Here is a 19,928-nt window from a genome sequence, read left to right on the forward strand (position 1 = left end):
GAAACGAGCAAACTTTTAAGGATTAGGTCCAGGAAGAGCTAGTATAGAATGTGATTTGACACCTGTATTACAGGGGGGTAGTTAAGGAGACAAGTATAGCTGCATGCATTAGAAGGCAGAACACACACACACACACACACACACACACACACACACACAGCCTTGCTTTACATATTCCACATGTAATCTTCTTATCTTTTTCTTCTAGATCTTTGAAAATCAGAGTGAGAGTTTAGGTCTCAGGGTACACATAAAAGTTGTTTTTTGACTTTCTACTTCAAACACTGGCATTGGAGGACTAGGTTAAAATCTAATGAGGAATGTGAGCTATCATAAAAGTCTGTTAAATGCTGAAATTCAGCAATGTTTTTGAGTGGTTAAAACATCTTAAATCATTTTACTCCCTAAAATCTCCTTTTTGTAAAGAATGTGAACTACTGATATCATATATTCACAATTTTTGGTGCCCTTTTCTAAGGTTTCTCAATAATTCACCACTTCTAACTTCCATAACATTATAAAAGGATAATGAATCATTGTGAGTGCGAGCTCAATATAAGTTATTTCACTTCCCAAAGAGAGAAAGAAAATGTCACACAGAGCATTCTAAATGAAAGGGCTTATCCTGATCCTACACTCTTCCAGAAGGAGGATTCATTCAAATACATCTGTTAATCTTTCTCACAAAGACAAATTTTGCAAGAGTTGGCCAAGGAAGGACAGATAATATAACATGGAAATCTTCTGCATGATTATAGTATTTCTCTAGAGCATGCTTATTATTAATTTATGACTTTGCACCTTCCACAAAGGCTACTGGGAATATATTCTTCTAGGTGCTTTTATTCTTTTGAAGGTAAGTTCATAGGTAAGACAATTTATTGCAGGAAAAATCATAGGGCATTATGCGTTGCTTAGATTAACCCTTGTGTTCTTACTGACTTCAGAAATGAAAAGCGTAAATGATGAGTAGAGCGAGAGTTGTTTAATCAGTTCTATACAACGCCCTCCTAAAATGCTACAGTGAAAAGACAGGAGACCCCAAATGACTAAACCGGAAGTCAAAGGAAGCTATATATACAAACGCTGAACAAGGGAATCCCTATGATGCTTAATATTCATTTCACTCAGTGCATATAATCTTTTACACATCAAAAGAGATATCTTTCACCCAGGATTACTCAGTAATAAAATAGCACGTAGTATAATATAAGGTGATTCCTCACCAGGGAAGAATACTAGAATTTTCTTTATTTTCTGCTTTGGAGATAACACCAAAACAGCAACAACAAAAAATGACAAATAAGCCTACAGGTACTGCTGTTGTCATCTTGGAAAAAAAATACCTTTGTGGCAAATGCCAAGACAGTGTTGGCAAAGCTACACATTGAATCATAAATACACAGGTTTCGTGCATCAGTTATAGCAACCTGAGTTCATATTAGTTAAACTCTGTAACACTTAGTAAAAACTAACTCTTTTATAAAGACAGAGAGTAGCATTAAGTTCAAGCAGAGTGGCATCCAGAAGATAGCCATGTTTGCCTTGTAAATTCTCCATAACTCGATAGATAAGATAGATTATTTTGTCACATATTATTTATGCTTATAGGCCATTTAAAATCATTTCTTGCACATCATATTCTATTACTAATTTAAACAGATTGACTGGTTAAAGAGAAGAACATGTGTTTTAGGAGGCAAATAAGTCACTTTCAATTCCAATGCTTTCACTTAATAGCTGTATGACGTAAACACATTGCATAAAACTTTTTGGGCATCAGTTTCCTCATTTGTAAAATAGGGATAAAATTATCTAAGCTGTAAGACTGTTGTGAGTATATAAAATATGTATATAAAACAACTAGCAGAGTAACTAACCCAGAGTCAGTACTGGCTAAACACTGGTTCTCTCTTGTCTTCCTTCTCTTCTCTGTTACTGAACACAAAAGACATGTTGAGAAAATAAGAAAAACACAAATCTTACTAATCTTTCAGCTCTAAAAATCTACTTTGGAGCATCCAGGTTGCCTAGAAAATAGAGCCTGAGGCACAGCTTGAGTACTGATGCTTTGTTGGGCAATGCCAGAGTAGCAAAAAGGAATAGAAGGCAAAGAAGAAAAAGAAATGAAGAGGTGTGAATTACCCAGAGGTCCTTGCTTCATGAAGAGATACAAACCTTCCCTCTGTTACTTACAACATCAACAATCAGGCTATAAAGAAACACCATGCCCCAAAATGGACAAAGAAGGGGAAATGGAGAGGGACTTTATCTGTCTGCTTCCAACATCTTCCATTGGTCAGTGTTTGCCAGTGGGGATTCCAGTTTGCATCTGACAGGTCAGATAGTGGAACTTCCCAGAGTGCATATGGAGGGTCTCCTCAGCAGCAGCCAGAGCAGAGTAAAGGATCAAGGGCTCAGAGACAGGTAAACAGAATCTGAAGCAGCACCTAGTCACCATGGTTCTCACCAACTTTTCTTCATTAGATTTGCTTGAGTGTCATGTGGCACCAAGTTCCCTTTCTTGAATCCCTTAAGTTCTTACTGTTGGATTTTAAGCAGACATGGATGAGAGAGGTCTTTTGACATGAGAAACATCTGTATAGAGGTGTCACAGCACAATCTGAGGCATGAAGTGGCAGATAACTTTGAGCAATATCAAAATTAGATATTAGCCTTCCAGTCTTGTTGTTCACTCTTGAGACACGCCTCTGGATAATAGATTCCAGTGCTGCATACCGGGTAACACAGAGTTGTGGTATCATCCTGAATTTTTAAAAGAGGTTTATGGCTAGTAGAAATTGGAAATTTTAGCCCTAGAGGCATGCTGGTAGAATTCTTGACTCCCAGAAAAATAACAGATGTTCCAACCTCATTTTGTACCGAGTTCCAAGATGTTGCACTTGAGTGTCCAACAGTTGGGGTCTAAGTGCCTCTGGCATTGTAAAGGTCAGCACAACTACAAAAAAGAGTACTCACTTGGACTCTGAAGTCAGTTACTATTTGACTTTTCTGCAATGTAATGTAGATAATTCTAATGCCTTAGAACAACTTCTACCAGTAAAGGATGGCGGAAGTTGGTAATAGTTACATTTTGAGAAAGGAAGAAAAAGAATAGGATGACTTGTGAAAAGTACTATTTTATTCTTGGTGCAGGTAGTTCAGTATTTTTAGGAACCTACTCTTCAGAGGTAAAGATAACATAAGCAGAGTTTCAATAACATAAAGAAGTTATACTGTAAGTTTTAACTTCACATATTCAATGCATTCAACGTTATAAGAGTTCTATACATCTCTACATAAATTCACCTACTTCTTTTTGTAGAATAATTATTTAGTTGTTGTAGTAAAATATTATAAATGTTCATTTTAATGATATCTGGTCATCCTGGCTCTACTACTAACTAACTGTGGGACTCTGAGAAAATTACCTCACTTCTTTGTTCCTCAGTTTCCGCATCCATAAATAGAGATAATAACAGTTATTCTGATGACTGATAGAGTTAATTGTGTACTACTAAAAAAAGCACTGGGCATTTGTCAATTGCTCAAAAAAAGTGGTTATTGTTTTTATTATTATTTAGTAGTATTAGTGGCAATATAGTCATAAAATGCAGAAGAGTTCAAAAAAAGTCATAAATCACACCAAATCTACCTTACATAAGTAATCATCCTTAATAATAACTGAACATTATTTTGGCATCTCTCTACACATGCATACAGATAGAAGACTACATGCATACAAAAAATACATAGACCACCAAAACAATCTTTGAAAATTAACACTTTATTTTCTATTCTAAAATTAAAATATCAAATTTAACTGTAAATGTAACAGAACTAAGAACTGAAGGGAAAATAAGGGGATTACTGAACATCAAATCTTCTCTAACCAATAGATAGTTATTGAAAGAGATAGTTATTGTTAGCTATTGAAAGAGACGTCTGAGATAAGAAATAAAATTAAAAACCATTAAGAGACTGAAGTCATTAGGTTTAAAAAAATTTTTTTTTTGCTTTGTGATATTATCAACTGTCTCCATGTTTTAAAAGACAAAAAATAAACCTATAACTTGTTCCATCTTCCCTCTTCCATTCCTTTTTGAAATATATACCATTTATTTTATATTTTCAAGGTTTATAACTTATATTCTGATCTTAAACTATAATTCGCCATTTTTTAAACAAAAACGTGTTCTGTATTTAAAAGAACTCAAGTCTTTCACCACTTTTGTGCTATTTTTTGTTTTGGTTTGTTATTTTTGTTGTTATTGTTATTTGGTTTTTGTTTTAAACCACTGCGTCTTTAAGTGTGGTTCTTTGTTTCAATTCACTTCATGATTGTCTGGATTTCATCAAGTGATTTTTTCAAGAAGAGCTCAAATGTGCTATCTTTGTGCCTGCCTGAGATGTTTGTCTCTTGTCTTTATCTTCAGAAGACAACTTGGCTTGGTAAAAACTTCTTGGGGCTGGTTCACATTCTCCCATCACACCATTGTTTCACTGTCATCTAGCATTGAGTTTACACTAGTCAAACCATGACTTCTTCCATTCACTCTGGTTGCCTGGATTTTATCAGTATGTCTGTTTTCAAGAAGGTTTCTAAACACTCTGCTCCTTGAGCTTTTCCTGTTTAGGAATATCTGCCAATTACTTTTACACTTGCCTGACAACTTGGACCGTGTATATAATAGTCTTTAGAAATACTTTCCCATGTAACAATTGTAAATATATATGCACCCAACATAGGAGCACCTCAATATATAAGGCAAATGCAAACAGCCATAAAAGGAGAAATCAACAGTAACACAGTAATAGTGGGGGACTTTAATAACCCACTTTCATCAATGGACAGATCATCCAGACAGAAAATCAATAAGGAAAGACAGGCCTTAAATGACACACTAGACCAGATGGACTTAATTGATATTTATAGAACATTCCATCCAAAAGCAGCTGAATACACTTTCTTCTCAAGTGCACATGGAACGTTCTCCAGGATAGATCACATCTTGGGCCAGAAATCAAGACATGGTAAATTTAAGAAAATTGAAATCATATCAAGAATTTTTTCTGACCACAATGCTATGGGATTAGAAATCAATTATAGGAAAAAAACTAAAAAACACAAACATGCAGACTAAACAATGTTACTAAACAACCAATGGATCACAGAAGAAATCAAAGAGGAAATCAAAAAATACCTAGAGACAAATGACAATGAAAACAAAATGGTCCAAAACCTTTGGGACACAGCAAAAGTAGTTCTAAGAGGGAACTATATAGCAATAAAATCTTACTTCAGGAAACAAGAAAAATATCAAATAAACAACCTAACCTTACACCTAAAGCAACCTAAAGAGAAAGAAGAATGAACAAAACCCAACGTTAGTAGAAGGAAAGAACTCATAAAGATCAGAGCAGAAATAAATGAAAGAGAGATGAAGAAAAAATAGTAAAGATCAATGAAACTAAAAGTTGGCTCTTTAAGAGGATAAACAAAATAGTTAAATCTTTAGGTGGCCTCATCAAGAAAAAAAGGGAGAGGGCTCAAATCAATAAAATTAGAAATGAAAAAGAAGTTACAATGGACACCACAGAAATACAAAGGATCATAAGAGACTACTACGAGCAACTATATGCCAATAAAATGGACAACTTAGAAGAAATGGACAAATTCTCAGAAAGGTACAATCTCTCATGACTGCAGTGGGAAGAAACAGAAAATACGAACAGACCAATTATCAGCACTGAAATTGAAACAGTGATTTAAAACTTCCAACAAACAAAAGTCCAGGGCCAGATGGCTTCACAGGCGAATTCTATCAAACATTTAGAGAGTGAGTTAACACCTATCCTTCTGAAACTCTTCCAAAAAATTGCAGAAGGAACACTCCCAAGCTCATTCTATGAGCCCACCATCACTCTATACCAAAAACAAACAAAGATATCACAAAAAAGAGAAAATTACAGGCCAATATCACTGATTGAATATAGACGCAAAATTCCTCAACAAAATAGTAGCAAACCGAATCCAACAATACATTAAAAGGATCATCCACCATGATCAAGTGGGATTTATCCCAGGGATGCAAGCATTCTTTAATACCTGCAAATCAATCAGTGTGATATACTGACCCGTACTCAGAAAACTATAAGACACTGATGAAAGAAATTGGAGATGACACAAACAAATGGAAGGATATACTATGTTCTTGGATTGGAAGAATCAATATTGTCAAAATGAATATACCACCCAAGGAAATCTACAGATTCATTGCAATCCCTATCAAATTACCAATGGCATTTTCCACAGAACTAGAACAAAAACTTCTAAAATTTATATGGAAACACAAAAGACCCCAAATAGCCAAAGAAATACTGAGAAAATAAAATGGAGCTGGAGGAATCAGACTCCCTGACTTCAGACTATACTACAAAGTTACAGTCATCAAAACAGTATGGTACTGGCACAAAAACAGTAATATAGATCAATGGAACAGGATAGAAAGCCCAGAAATAAATTCATGCACCTATGGTCAAATAATCTACAACAAAGGAGGCAAGAATATACAATGGAAAAAAAGACAGTCTCTTCAATAACTGCTTATGGGAAAACTGGACAACTACATGTGAAAATATGAAATTAGAACAGTCTCTAACATCATACACAAAAATAAACTCAAAATGGATCAAAAACCAAAATGTAAGGTCAGCCACTATAAAACTCTTAGAGGAAAACATAGGCAGAACACTCTTTGACATAAATAGTAGCAATATCTTTTAGGATCCACCTCCTAGGGTAATGAAAAGAAAAACAAATATAAACAGATGAGCCCTAACTAAACTTAAAAGCTTCTGCACAGCAAAGGAAACCATAAACAAAGTGAAAAGACAACCTACAAAATGGGAGAAAATATTTGCAAATGAAGCAACCGACAAGGGATTAATCTCCAAAATATACAAACAGCTCATGCAGCTCTATGTCAAAAAAACAAACAACCCAATCAAAAAATGAGCAGAAGATCTAAATAGACATTTCTCCAAAGAAGACATACAGTTGGCCAAAAAGCACATAAAAAGATGCTCAACATCACTAATTATTAGAGAAATGCAAATTAAAACTACAATGAGGTATCACCTCACCCTGGTCACAATGGCCATCATCAAAAAGTCTACAAACAATAAATGCTGGAGAGGGTGTGGAGAAAAGGGAACCCTTCTACACTGCTGGTGGGAATGTAAACTGGTACAACAATTATGGAGAACAGCATGGAGGTTCTACAAATAGAACTACCATATGATCCAGCAATCCCACTCCTGGGCATATATCCAGAGGAAACTCTAGTTCAAAAAGATACATGAACCCCAGTGTTCATAGCAGCACTATTTACAATAGCCAAGACATGAAAGCAACCTAAATGTCCATCGACAGATGAATGGATAAAGAAGATGTGGTACATATATACAACGGAATATTAGCCATAAAAAAGAATGAAATAATGCCATTTGCAGTAACAGGGATGGTCCTAGAGATTATCATACTAAGTGAATTAAGTCAAACAGAGAAAGACAAATACCATATGATATTGCTTATATGTGGAATCTTAAAAAACAATACAAATGAACTTACTTACAAAACGGAAATAGAGTCAGAGATGTAGAAAACAAATTTATCGTTACCGGGGGGAAAGGGGAGGGGAGGGATAAATTAGGAAATTGGGACTGACATTTACATACACTATATATAAAATAGATAACTAATAAGGACCTACTGTATAGCACAGGGAACTCTACTCAATACTCTGTAGTGACCTATATGGGAAAAGAATTTTTAAAAGAGTGGATGTGTGTATAACTGATCCACTTTGCTGTACAGCAGAAACTGACACAACATTGTAAATCAACTATACTCCAATAAAAATTTTTAAAACAAAGAAATACCTTCCTGAAATACTTGATAGATAGGACTTTATTTTCTTTTGGTCTTTTTGTATTGACTACTGCTGTGGAGGAATTTAAACCCAGCCTTTAAATGTCACAATAACTAAGAAATCATTCCTTAGCCTTAGGACTCAATAATTTATATAAGATACATCAATAATTTTTCCCTGGAACATGATGTATCCTTACATCTATAGATTTATTTTTTTCTTTGCTTTAGAGAAATTATCTTCAATTGTATCTTTAAATACTTCTGTCCATTTTATTGAATTACCTAATCAGGTACACCAATTTTCCTAATGTTGAACAGTTTTTGTCCTATTTCTCTTTTTTATCTTTTTCTAGTTGTTTTAATTTCTTTTTCATCTACCTTTCCTGTGACTATATTGAAATTTTCTTCTATGTAACTATTTTAAGAGTCAGCTGTGTCATCTATTTCTGTGTTTCTTAATTATATAACAGTATTATTCTGAGTGCTAATTTTTTCCCATCTTTTGACAATCTCCATTTTTATCCCAGTCTGTGTGTTTATCTTTAAGGTTTTGTTTTATTGAATCTGTGTTATTACATCCTTTGGTAAAAATGAAATACCTATAGGAAATGTTTTTCTATCTCATGTTTTTCAAACCTGGGTTCTTCTTTCCTTTTTTATATTATACTTCTTTATTTCATTTCTGGTAATAGTGTGTTTTCATATCTGCCATTTCTTTTTATCTCACTGTGCTTAAGTCAGGCAGTTATAACCAAGCCTTCTATTTCCCCTGAAAAAGCATTAATATTTTCCCTTTGATTCTCTTTCCAGCTTATTTCAAGCCTGATTGTGCTCTATACAACAAAGTGGCAAGGAAACAGGAGAAGGAGAAGGGGGAAACTTTACTGAGGCTACTAACAAACTTCGTTGGATGATGTGGGCTCCACTGTCTCTTCAGAGATTTAGCTAAACACCATGTACCAGAATTCTTTACATTTGGTCGATGCATTCCATTCCTGTGCGGGAATATTCCCCCAATTCAATGAAGAGCCCATCAGAATTGCTGTATTGTAACTCCACCAATATCAATATCCTAGTTGTGATATTGGATTATAATTTCTCAAGATGCTACCACTTAAGAGACTGGATTACGGGTATATAGGATTTCTCTGTATAATTTCTTAGAACTGTTTGCAAATCTACAATTATATCAAAATTAAAAGTCTAATAAAATGTAAAGATATAATATTCCTCTCAAAATTATTAGTGACATCGAGCACTAAGATTAATCAATATAAATGTCTTAGAATAATATGGTTATGAAACTCAATTAAACATAAATTATTTATAAAAGCAGAGCAATAACATGAAACAATAATGTAATAATATTTCTATAAATATAAGATTCCAGAATTATTAACAGAGTATTAATTGTGGTAAGGATTATGACAGGAGGATGACAGAATGCTCTGAATTCCTTATCTCACTTAGGTAAGACACAGTAGAAAACTCTCCCTCCCAAAATTTTGAGAATAAGATTTCAGAAACTAAACATAATATTGAAAATCTTAACAGTATTTGACGGTTCAATGAAAAATAAGATATATGCATATTAAGAACAAAGTAATATAAAATCAGATAAAGTAAATCATATAGAAAAGTTGTAAACACTGTAAATAAGAATAAAAAAACAAAAATCATTAAAAAAATGCAGAGCCCATTAGAAAGAGTCAACCCCTATAATTCACATCCACTATTGCATTCAACCATTCATCCAGCAGCTCTTTTCATCTCCCCACCTCTCACCCTTTAGTAATACTTCACACCATGGGAAGAAAACTTTAGCTTGGATTCTCAATGAACCTTATCTGTCCAACTCCCACCCATCCTGACTGTGGTTTGTTTATTCTTCCTTCTTTCTCCTGACTTTCATTCAAATATGAACTTAATGTTAAACATAAAGCATTCTAAAGTCAACACTAATTCCAAACTGAATCTAGATTACCACTCTTTGGTAAATGACAGCACATATATGCTCAGAGAAGGAAGCTGGTTTATTCTGAGTCAGCCAGGACGAATAGGCAGAGAGGGCACAGATAATACTAATCAAACTCAACAGCAAAAGAGGTACTGGAGTCATTGACCATGTCTGTAGAGCCGGACTTGGCAATGCAGCTGGGCAAACAAGTAATAGTGTCTAAGGGTCCATCAGTCTCAGTTGAGGTTAAATTATTGATATTGAAAAGTCTAAGATATCAAAGATCTCACAAACTGAGCAGAAACAATGATAGTGAGATGTGAGCTAGGCACTGCATAGTAAAATAAGTAGATAAGTGTAATCTGTAGAAACTGGGAGAGGACCCAAATAATAAGTCAAGATTCAGGAACAGGATCCTAGGAAAGTAGAGTCAGAAAGAAAGCCAGAATTCATAAGGGTAACAGGGCAACTTGATTATGTGGTGAAAGAAGAACTCAGAAGACAGATCAAAGCCTACATCCCTGAAGTATTCACAGGCAGTGAGAAGTGGACCTGAGGAATGACAAGGATGCCAGTTAAGTACTAGGGTTCTGTACCTCAGGTTTAACTTTCTATTAACTCCCATTCAATCCACCACTAGAACAACGTGATACTTCCTTTACTGCTCAGGATTGGCTCAGAAACCAAGCTGGGAAAGAGTCTTCAAGAAGGAATATCATGACAGCTATGCATGTTTGAAACTGGAAATGGCAGAGGCAGAAGAAAGCCTCCTGGAAGCTGGTCGGTGGTAAGTTTGTACACAATCAGCTTCTATGAAGAATTCTCCCCAGTTAGAAGGGCAAGGTTATTAGTCCACTAGTGGCCGTGGATATAGGTGCCATATAGGTTATTCTTAAAGTTTATCATTTTCACAAAGTCTCACCTTACTTTGAGGTTTTAGTTTAAGTACAATTGCAATAACCCAGTGACCTGTGCGATGTGTTTAAAGACATCTATTTGATTAAATATGATTAAGATACTCAGTTTCCCTTTAGGATTTCCCTGGCCACTGCTACCCCTGCCTCATCATGAAAAGGTATATTCCCCAGGAATAGGTATATTTTCCCCAGGAAAAGGTATATTTTTTAATTGTTTATGTGAATTTTTACAAATGGAATGGCATTCTTTTCTCTTGTAAACACTGAATTACTTGATAAATTGGCTAACCACTTCCTGAACCCAGGCCGTCTGACGGTGCCTAGTAACGTAAAGCAGTCTTTTCCTAAGAAGGTATGGAGCAGCCACTTACTCATGATGGCAGGTGGGAAGGCCTGTATTATATATTCCCAACACATTTTCCAAAAATAGCTTCTGTGTATTTATTGTAATCCAAAATCTTAAAAAAAAAACACAAAAAACACTAATCTTTAGAAAACCTATGAAATATTTTTTTGCATTTTACCTTAACATACAATCCTAAATATTAACTATAAAATAGCAGTTAATTTAAGCTAAAAATGAAAAGAACTCTATGCTAGTAGCAAAGACGCACAGGTTATTTCCATTGCCTCCTACCCCCATCACTGTATAGCTTAGTTTACATAATTAAGAAGGTGATGAAAAAGTCATCATACTCACAATAATAAGGGATATGAATCCTCAGGTGGTGACACACAGGCACGGAGATATTCAAGCAGAAATTCTGGGTGACCATCTATTAGGAATGCTGTGGAGCATGTTAAAATTTCTTTTAATTATTGAGTAAGATTCTCACCAACTCTAACAATCTATGATTATTTTCTATTCTAAACTTCATGAAAGTTGATTTAGAATGGGGAAGGGAAAAAAATAGGATCTCATGGCTATAGATTTTCAAAGAGAATATTGCTCAAAAAAGATGGGAGACTCCTAAAACTAATAATCTGTCTCTACATTCTCATATAATTACATTAAGGAATGGAGAGACAACATCTAAGCCAGTGGTTCTCAAAGCGTGGTCCAGAACACTGAGGGGTCCCTAAATTCCTTTCATGTAGCTTCAAAATCAAAACTATTTTTCCTAATAACCCTAAACATTATTTGTTTTATTTTTTATTTGCTCATAATGTGTACAATGTCATTTTGAGAAACTAAACGTGTAATAATATCATCGCTGTGCTAGCTAATGAAATGAATGAAAAGAATGTGCATTCATTTTTTAAAAATTTTCTAAGACAGTGGCTTTCAAGTATAAACATGTGCATTTTCAGGTATTAATTCAGTTTGCACTAAGTACTTCTGTGCCCTTACTAGCTTTCTTCACTTTATTTCTGCTATAATCTCTGTAACTGTATTATCATCCATAAGTCATTATTTTGAAATCTTAGAGTTTTCCTTTTGCCCACTTGTAAACACAAAAAGTTGGTGAATGTTATAGTCCTGTTTTGCAATGGTATTTTTAAATTTGTTTTAATTTCTAATACACTAAAAGTCTTAGCCGTCTTCAATAATGTTAAGAGTGTAAAGGGGTCCTGAGACGAAGGAGTTTGAGAAGCACTGATCTAAACAAACTTCTTTGCCTAAACATGGTGATCTCTGATGAGCACACAAAATTATATAAAATCTATAAAGAGGTGCCATTATGGCCAAAGATGAATCCAAAAAGCTATACAAAACTAGTGCTATTAGTTAGAAATTCTAAATTCAATATCAAATATTCTTAATCATTTCGGAAAAATAAAAATTATAAGTACTTTGCCTGGAGATGGTAAAGGTAAATGGAGACAAAGAAAAATGTTTCTGATATTATTTTTACAATTAAAAACAATGACTTCTGTGGTCAGTGGGCTTATTTTGGGCCACAGGAAAATATATTTATCTACTGCTCCCTTTCCATTGTTGCAGAAAGGTGCTGCTATGGAGTGTGTTATCCTCTTTCTTTGTTGGTGGGGCAGAGGAACAGAATCTTAAAAAGAGAGAAGGCAGACACAAGTTGTATATGCATAAATGTCTATTTTGTTTAACTGGTTCTACCACCTATAACATTTTTCTCAGAATGCTGAAGAATATTACAGTAGCACTACTAAAAATCCATGTATTAATGTTAATTGCTTAGTAATCTCCTATGTTAGAAAAAGCTTATATGTTTTATAAATTTCTGTGTTAAGACTCTTTCAAAGTCAACACACCTTTATACCAAGAGTCTTAACGCAGGTTTTATGGTTAGATTTCACAGGCTCTATGAACATTTCATTAAATTGCCTGAGAAGTGTTCATGTGAGAATATATGGGCATTTTTCTGGGAAGATGAACTGTAGCATTCATCAGATTCTCAAGGAAGTTTTAGTCCCAGAAAATATTCTTAAAATACTGCGCATTGCTAATGTTTAAAATAACATTTAACTGAAATGGCTAAGTAGTGCAGCAATTGTTTTAAAAATTCTTTGTCAGCAGGGTCATTTTAATGAGGTCCAAATTTAAGAAACGGTCCTTTTTTCTTATCTATAATTTACAAATGTATATCCATACAAGCCTATGGAAATATCATCAGAAATGTCCTACATAATTCATTTTAAAGAATGTTTGAATTTCTGAGAGCTGTCAAAGTTTTCAAAATGAACAAGGCAAATAAATGTATAGTATGTATTGTTTAATTGGGATCATTCACATTCTTCTAATGTTTACCTTTAAGAAAATGTTTTAGGACAATATGGAAAGCTGCTGATTAAATGAATAAGATTTATGATAATGTGTATTTCATTAAGTCTTAGTATTCCTTTCTTAAACTTTGAATGTGTCCCCTAAGACCAAAAGGGGCACCTCCTGTCTATTTCAGCTTCAGACCTAGATTCAAACTTTCTTCTATTTTTCGCGCTAATGGAAAAATAACTAAACTGAAATGCATGGAATGACATTTTGAACACAGGAAGAAGAAGAATCAGATATTACTAAGAAAAGTGAATTTATTTCACAAGCAATAAATACTGTTATCACTATATGTGAATATGTCATTTCAAAACTTTGGATAATAGTTATTACTCATATTAAATATAATGAATTGGGAATCCAAACATATTTAGTTTTGTCAATCTGTGCTACAGATATTGCTATGAGTTAAGAAAACGTTACAAAGTTTGGAGGGCATATTTTTCAGTCGTAGGTTCAGCTGCATATAACAGAAATATCTGAATAACAGCGGTTTAATGAGAAGTTATTTCCCTCTCATATGAAAGAAAACCAGAGAGACAGTCAAACTAGGTCTAATGAAATGACTTCAAAAGAATTCAGCTCCTTCCAGCTTTCCCCTCGCATCCCTGGGGTGTGGTCCTTGCCTCAGGTTTCAAGGAGGCTGCTCCTGCCCCCTAGGCAGTAGGATGAGCATAGAATGAAAAAGGCATCTCTCCTCTCCTTTAAGGGAACTTCCATGAGTCCTATGCAACATCTCCAGTTCCATTCATTAGCCAGAACTCTGTCATCACCAATTGTGGTAGACGAAATGGCTCCCCAAAACTGTCCGCCCCCAATCCCTGGAATTTGTGAATATGTTAAATTATATGGCAAATGGGACTTGGCCGACGTACATAAGGTTACAGACCTTAAAAGAGGGAGATTATTCAGGTGGGGCCAGTTTAATCCTATGAGCCCTTAAAAGCAGAGAACTTTCTCCAGCTGGAGGCAGAAGGAAGCCGTGGCATAAGGGGAAATCAGAGACATTCCCAGCACGATTCAACTCACCACACCTCTGTTGGCCCTGAGATGTAGGAACCCACATGCAATGACCAGTGAGAGGCCTCGAGGTGCTAAGGGCAGCCTGAAGCTGACAGCTAGCAAGGAAACAGGGCTCTGATCCTACAAATTCAAGGAACTAGTTTCTGCCAACAACCTGAGTGAGTTTGGATGTGAATTCTTCCCTAGAGCCTTCCAATGAGAATAGTCGCTGACACCTTGATTTTTGCTTTGTAAAACCCAGAGTAGAGAAACCAGCCAAGCTAACTCAGACTTCTGAACTGCAGGACCATGATATGACAAAATCTGTGTTATTCTAAGCTACTGAATTTGTGCTAATTTGTTACAGCAGCCATAGAAAACTAATATACCTGGCCACACCCAGCAGCAATAAAGGTTGGGAAATATGGTCTTTCTTCTAACTATGTGGTGGTATATGCAGCTGAAAACTTTGGGTCAGTTTGAAAAAGAATAGGGAGAATGTGTATTTGTTCAACAGCTAGTCTCTACCACAGGAGAAGGGAGGTTTGAATTAATGAAAAAGAAAGGAATAAAGCGGGTTTAGTACTTTTAGCATTAAATGGAATAGAAGCAAAAGTAAATAATATAGCTCTCAAAGAGGTTCAAAATTTGTAGGTTCAAAATATCAAACTATTTACCTCTAATTTTGCCCCTGAATGTGCTATGCCTTTACAACTGAATACAAGGTGATACAATCAAAGCTTGAAACTGGCAACTGGTCAGTTAATAATTTTCTTAAAAGTCAGTTACATTGGGAATCATAATAAAAATTACATATCTTAAAGACTGTATTTTAGCTTAAAACATAAATGTACATTCAGAGGCCAATCTTTTTATGTAGAGTCTGGGCCATTCTTTGAATGTATGGCAAATCATGGTTTTCTTGCACTATTTCTAACATCTCCAGTTTGAGTTTCTTTAAAATAAAGCAAAAATTTAAAGAAATTTTCAATTCAATCTGAGCACATAATCCTTCTAAAGTTTCTTTAGAAACCTATCTCTTCTACAATGAATTCATTATCATTCCTTTTATCTGCTTACCTGTATGCTTCTCAAACTACTATTCAACTTCAATGAAAGTTTTCTAAAACTTTCATTTATTTTGCACACATATTTCATGAGTGTATGTAATATTCTATAAAAATACACAATCCCAATAGTAAGTACTATTTGCATGTACAGGTTTGGCTGCGGATGAATGAGAAAGAAGTGAGGGGGGGTGTACTGGACTCTACCTGGTGCTTGGACCTTCTTGGTGGAGTAGGAGTCAGGCAGTATTTGCAGAGGGAAGAGAGGGCAACTCTTAATTAGGTGGGTCAGTTAAAAAGAGGAGAATAAGAGGATTTGCAATTTTTCACCATCCCTACAGAAAAACAAATCAAAACAAAACAGAAAATTGTATTTCTACCTACACATTCAAATTCTAGCTTCACTGAGATCTTTGAACTCTATCTCCTTCAAGCAAGTAGAACCATCAAGCAGTTCTCATACTCAAGAAACTGTTAAGCCTCGAAAAAAAATAAACTCACACCATTTCCCTCTTCCCTTGGAAAAAGCTCTTGTTCCTTTGTGAGCCTGAGAAGTCAAGTCGGGTTTCTCAGATAAAAGGTGTGGTGGAGGAGAACTCACCAAGAATGGAAGGTGCCTATTTGTCCAAATGGAGTGGGGTGGGACACAGAGGGAGGTGTGTAAAGCGGGAGGGAGAAGGATGAGATCCTTTTCCATAAATGTTCTTGTCTTCTGAAATGGCAACTTGAACACACATTTCTGAAGAGGAAAAGTAAACAGTTTCTAGTAAAACTATTGAAAATTCACCCTCATAAACTACACTTTGTCTGCTAGAGACCTTCAATTATGTCCTGACCTCCCAAACTGATTTCATGTTTTAAAACAAGTTGTAATTTTCATTTGAGAATGATTCCTTTCCAGCACCAAGCTTTAAGTTTCTCTTATTGGATTAGTTTAATAGCTTTAACCTTTCTAATTTAATTTATAAAAATCCTAATGACAAAATTTCAACACTGTGAAAAATTTTTAAATAAAAAATTAACTATGATTCTTACCATTCCAAGAAAACTATTTTCCTTTTAAACTTCTCTACTAGGGTTTTGTCTTTATGCATACATAGTTTTGACATGACTGTAAATACCATGTATACTTTTATTATATTATTCTATTTACATTTGACATTATATGATAAAAATTCTTCCATGTTTGTTAAATAGTTTTCACAATTACCATTTGAGGAATTTCTTCCCAAACTAACGTATGCTTCATGTGAGGAATACCATTCTCTGTAGCATAACCTTGACTGTCTTATTACAATATGCAAATAATTGTTCATTAGCTATACGCTGACACTAACAGCATGGGTTAGAGTTTGGGCTTTGAAATCAGGCAGGTTTTTGCTTTAAGTCTGGACTCTGTCCTGGAGTAGCTAATGTGACTTTGGGTACTTGGAGTTGCCATTTGGGGGAAAAATAGTATTTAAGTCATAGAAAATTGCGAAGATTGAGTAAAATTATGCACATAAAGCACCTGACCACAATGCCTGACACATAGTATTTAACGAACGGTAGTGACTGTGAGATAATTAGTATCTGTTCTGCTTAAGCACTATATACACTTCAATTCTCACCTTTATAATATTTCCTAATTTAAAAATAAAAATTGAGAGAGGAAGACCTAAATTAAACTATACCCTCATAACCAGTTCCCAACCACATTAGCCCTTGATGTTGTACACCTGCTATCTACCCTGCTCACTGGCCCAGCACCTGCTATTTTGTATTCCCATTTATTTTCATCCGAACAGGGCATATCTCTTCAAATAAACTGTAAGCTACCCAAGGCCAGGATAATATTGTGCCTCTTTGTGGCTCAACAAGATGTCATCACTTTCACTCTGTTACATCTCCAAAGCAGTGTCTTTGTCCAGTATTTCCACATCGCCCTGGGTACTGGCACTGCTTCCAATTTGGCTCATTTCTTTACAATTTCTAACTGGGTTTTATAGTTTTGTCTCATCTTCCTTGGCCTGGCTTTACACATCTTCTAAATTAATGTTAAGAACATTTGGATTTAAAAAGAAGAGATGGTGGTGGAAGAAAATGTAGCTTTGGGTGGAGACTAGAGTATTTCAAACACTAAAAGGATAAATAAATTTAAAACGTTTGTTTTAAACTAGTTTTCCATTGTATTTATTTACTGTTACAAATCCTTTACTGAAGGAGTCTTAAACACAAGCATATTTGAAACAAGAGGTTATTTTAAACATATGTGTGGGCATTATCCAAATTTATGCAGTAAGCCCTACCCCAGAATCAGCCAATTTGGCAGGTTTGGCAGGTTTCAAAACTGATTTTTACAATAGGGCCCAGTGGAATCACAAACTTCGTTGTATTTGACAGGTTTATCACTCAAGTCCCACACAGACCAACCTCCACTGACACAAAAATTGAAAGACACCCATTTTGACGACCATAGGAAAGTCAAATGAAATTCAGGCAGAATAGCTCCATTGTACGCTCATATCTGTAACCTGAAAGTACCATCTGTCATATGTCAAACTTAATGTTGGCAATGGTTTCATTTTATTCTGTTGTTGCCAAATCAAAAGTTCTACTTTTTAACTTGCTGGGTCCTTAACATACCACAGCTTATAACAGGGAAATATCTAGCTGACCCACTATTCAGGAACTAGAGGCATAGAATATAAAATCACAAGTGTTGAGCAGGGATCGTATGAAATCTCAGCATCATTTAAACCTAATTACACTTATGAGTTATAGATGGCTTCTAAAGTGGTGAAAGCTTTATTTGCAGTATTTAGAGTTTGCTTAGGACAAAAATAATATCTGATTAAAATTGAATTTGTAGAACTCAACCTCATAAACTTATGCTATGGTAAACCACAGACCAAAGAAATTCACTGAAATAAAGTCTCCTCATGTTTTTCAGGGCAGAGCAAAGGAGATACCCAACTGGGGCATTGTGAGGGAGGGACATGTCATGCTAGTTATACAATACCCATAACTTCCACCGTTAGTATTAATATTAGTAAAAAGTCTGATCAATGGATGAGAACAATTATAAACTAAGGAAAGGGTGATCACAAGAGAGAAATAAAAGAGATTATTTCAAAAAAGTGGAGGAACTTTCATGAGACTCTTCATGAGCCAGTGGAATTAAGCTGTTTGGAGCAGTGTCCACTCAGAATTCCATTTTCACCATCTCTCCCTGTTGAACCCCCTACCTTTGCCTCCAGCAAAAACTCTGGTCACCTTTTCTGCAAATCTTTTCCCGATACTCCTCATGGCAGTGGATCCCACCATCTCCTAGCTTTTCCATTAGGGCGAGACTTATCACAGCCTCCTAAGTGACGTCTCTGTCCCCTGTTAAATTCCCGGCTTCCTTAGGGTGGAGAACGTAGTCTGCTATCTTTAGAGACCCCCGACCTAGTGCCTAGCATAATGCCTCCTAAGTGGGAGGGAGATAAGGAATCGTACTGACTCCGATAAGCATGGGGCTTTCCTACTCCCAGTCCAGCAGATGGCAGCAGTGCTGCCTTTAGCGGAGGCAGAGGATTTTTCTCAACATTTGGGCCTCCGCTCGCTAATAAAAGCACTGCTGCATTTCCATCTTTCTCCTGCATCCATGGCTGAGCCATCAACTCATGAACATTAATTCACAGCAGTGTGCATGCCAAAGACATATGAGTCCCTGATTTGCCAGTCTCTGTGTAATTACCTGAAAAATGGAGGTGGAAATTTTGAAATTTAATAATCCCCCTTCCTCTCTTCCCGCTAACACACATTTTGAAACACATGGGATAATTGCTTTTAACATAATAGATCACACATATGTGATGAGTAAAGTGTGCTGGGGTAGGGGCGGATATATCCTCCATTCCTCCTGTTCCCAGCTGGAGAGACTTTAGCTATAAACAAACCCTTCAGCCTTTCTTTCCACCCTGACTTATCCCTCCTTGTGGTAGGAGAATCAGTTGGTCTAACGGGTGGATGTGGGAGAAGTCTCTGAGCAAGTTTACTCAGGCTTTTCCTCTTTTTCTCTTCTGGAGCCATCTATGCAAGAGCCCTGACTTCAGGTCTGTTCCATCTCATGTGGTAAACATCCTAATCCATGAGGGAGATCTGCAGTTATCAAGCGTTGCTTATGCCAGATGAGTAAGTGTATCTAATAGTGGCAAAGTGTTAGGAAGGCTGTGGCGGCTGCATATCCAAGTGCTTTCTTCAGACCAGATTTTGATTAGTAATAAAGCTGGCATTTTTGATCTCCATCTATCTGATACCTTAGTCTACCCTTATAAAG

The 19,928-nt window shown here is 35.6% G+C and overlaps 1 long non-coding RNA gene across 1 annotated transcript in view; it reads right to left on the reverse strand.

Annotated features, from left to right (window-relative positions):
• Positions 1-19,928, reverse strand: part of LOC149749113 (uncharacterized) — a 57,013-nt gene that overhangs the window by 16,826 nt on the left and 20,259 nt on the right. Inside the window, exons 2-3 of the long non-coding RNA XR_016393224.1 lie at positions 16,227-16,364; positions 11,511-11,598 (exon numbers count right to left, since the gene is read on the reverse strand). This is a non-coding gene — a long non-coding RNA (uncharacterized LOC149749113). The remainder of the gene's footprint in view (positions 1-11,510; positions 11,599-16,226; positions 16,365-19,928) is intronic.

This window comes from Delphinapterus leucas, chromosome 5 (genome assembly GCF_059928025.1).
Source record: "Delphinapterus leucas isolate spDelLeu-1000000601 "Yukka" chromosome 5, BTC_Dleu_Yukka2, whole genome shotgun sequence".
Lineage (NCBI taxonomy): Eukaryota > Metazoa > Chordata > Mammalia > Artiodactyla > Monodontidae > Delphinapterus > Delphinapterus leucas.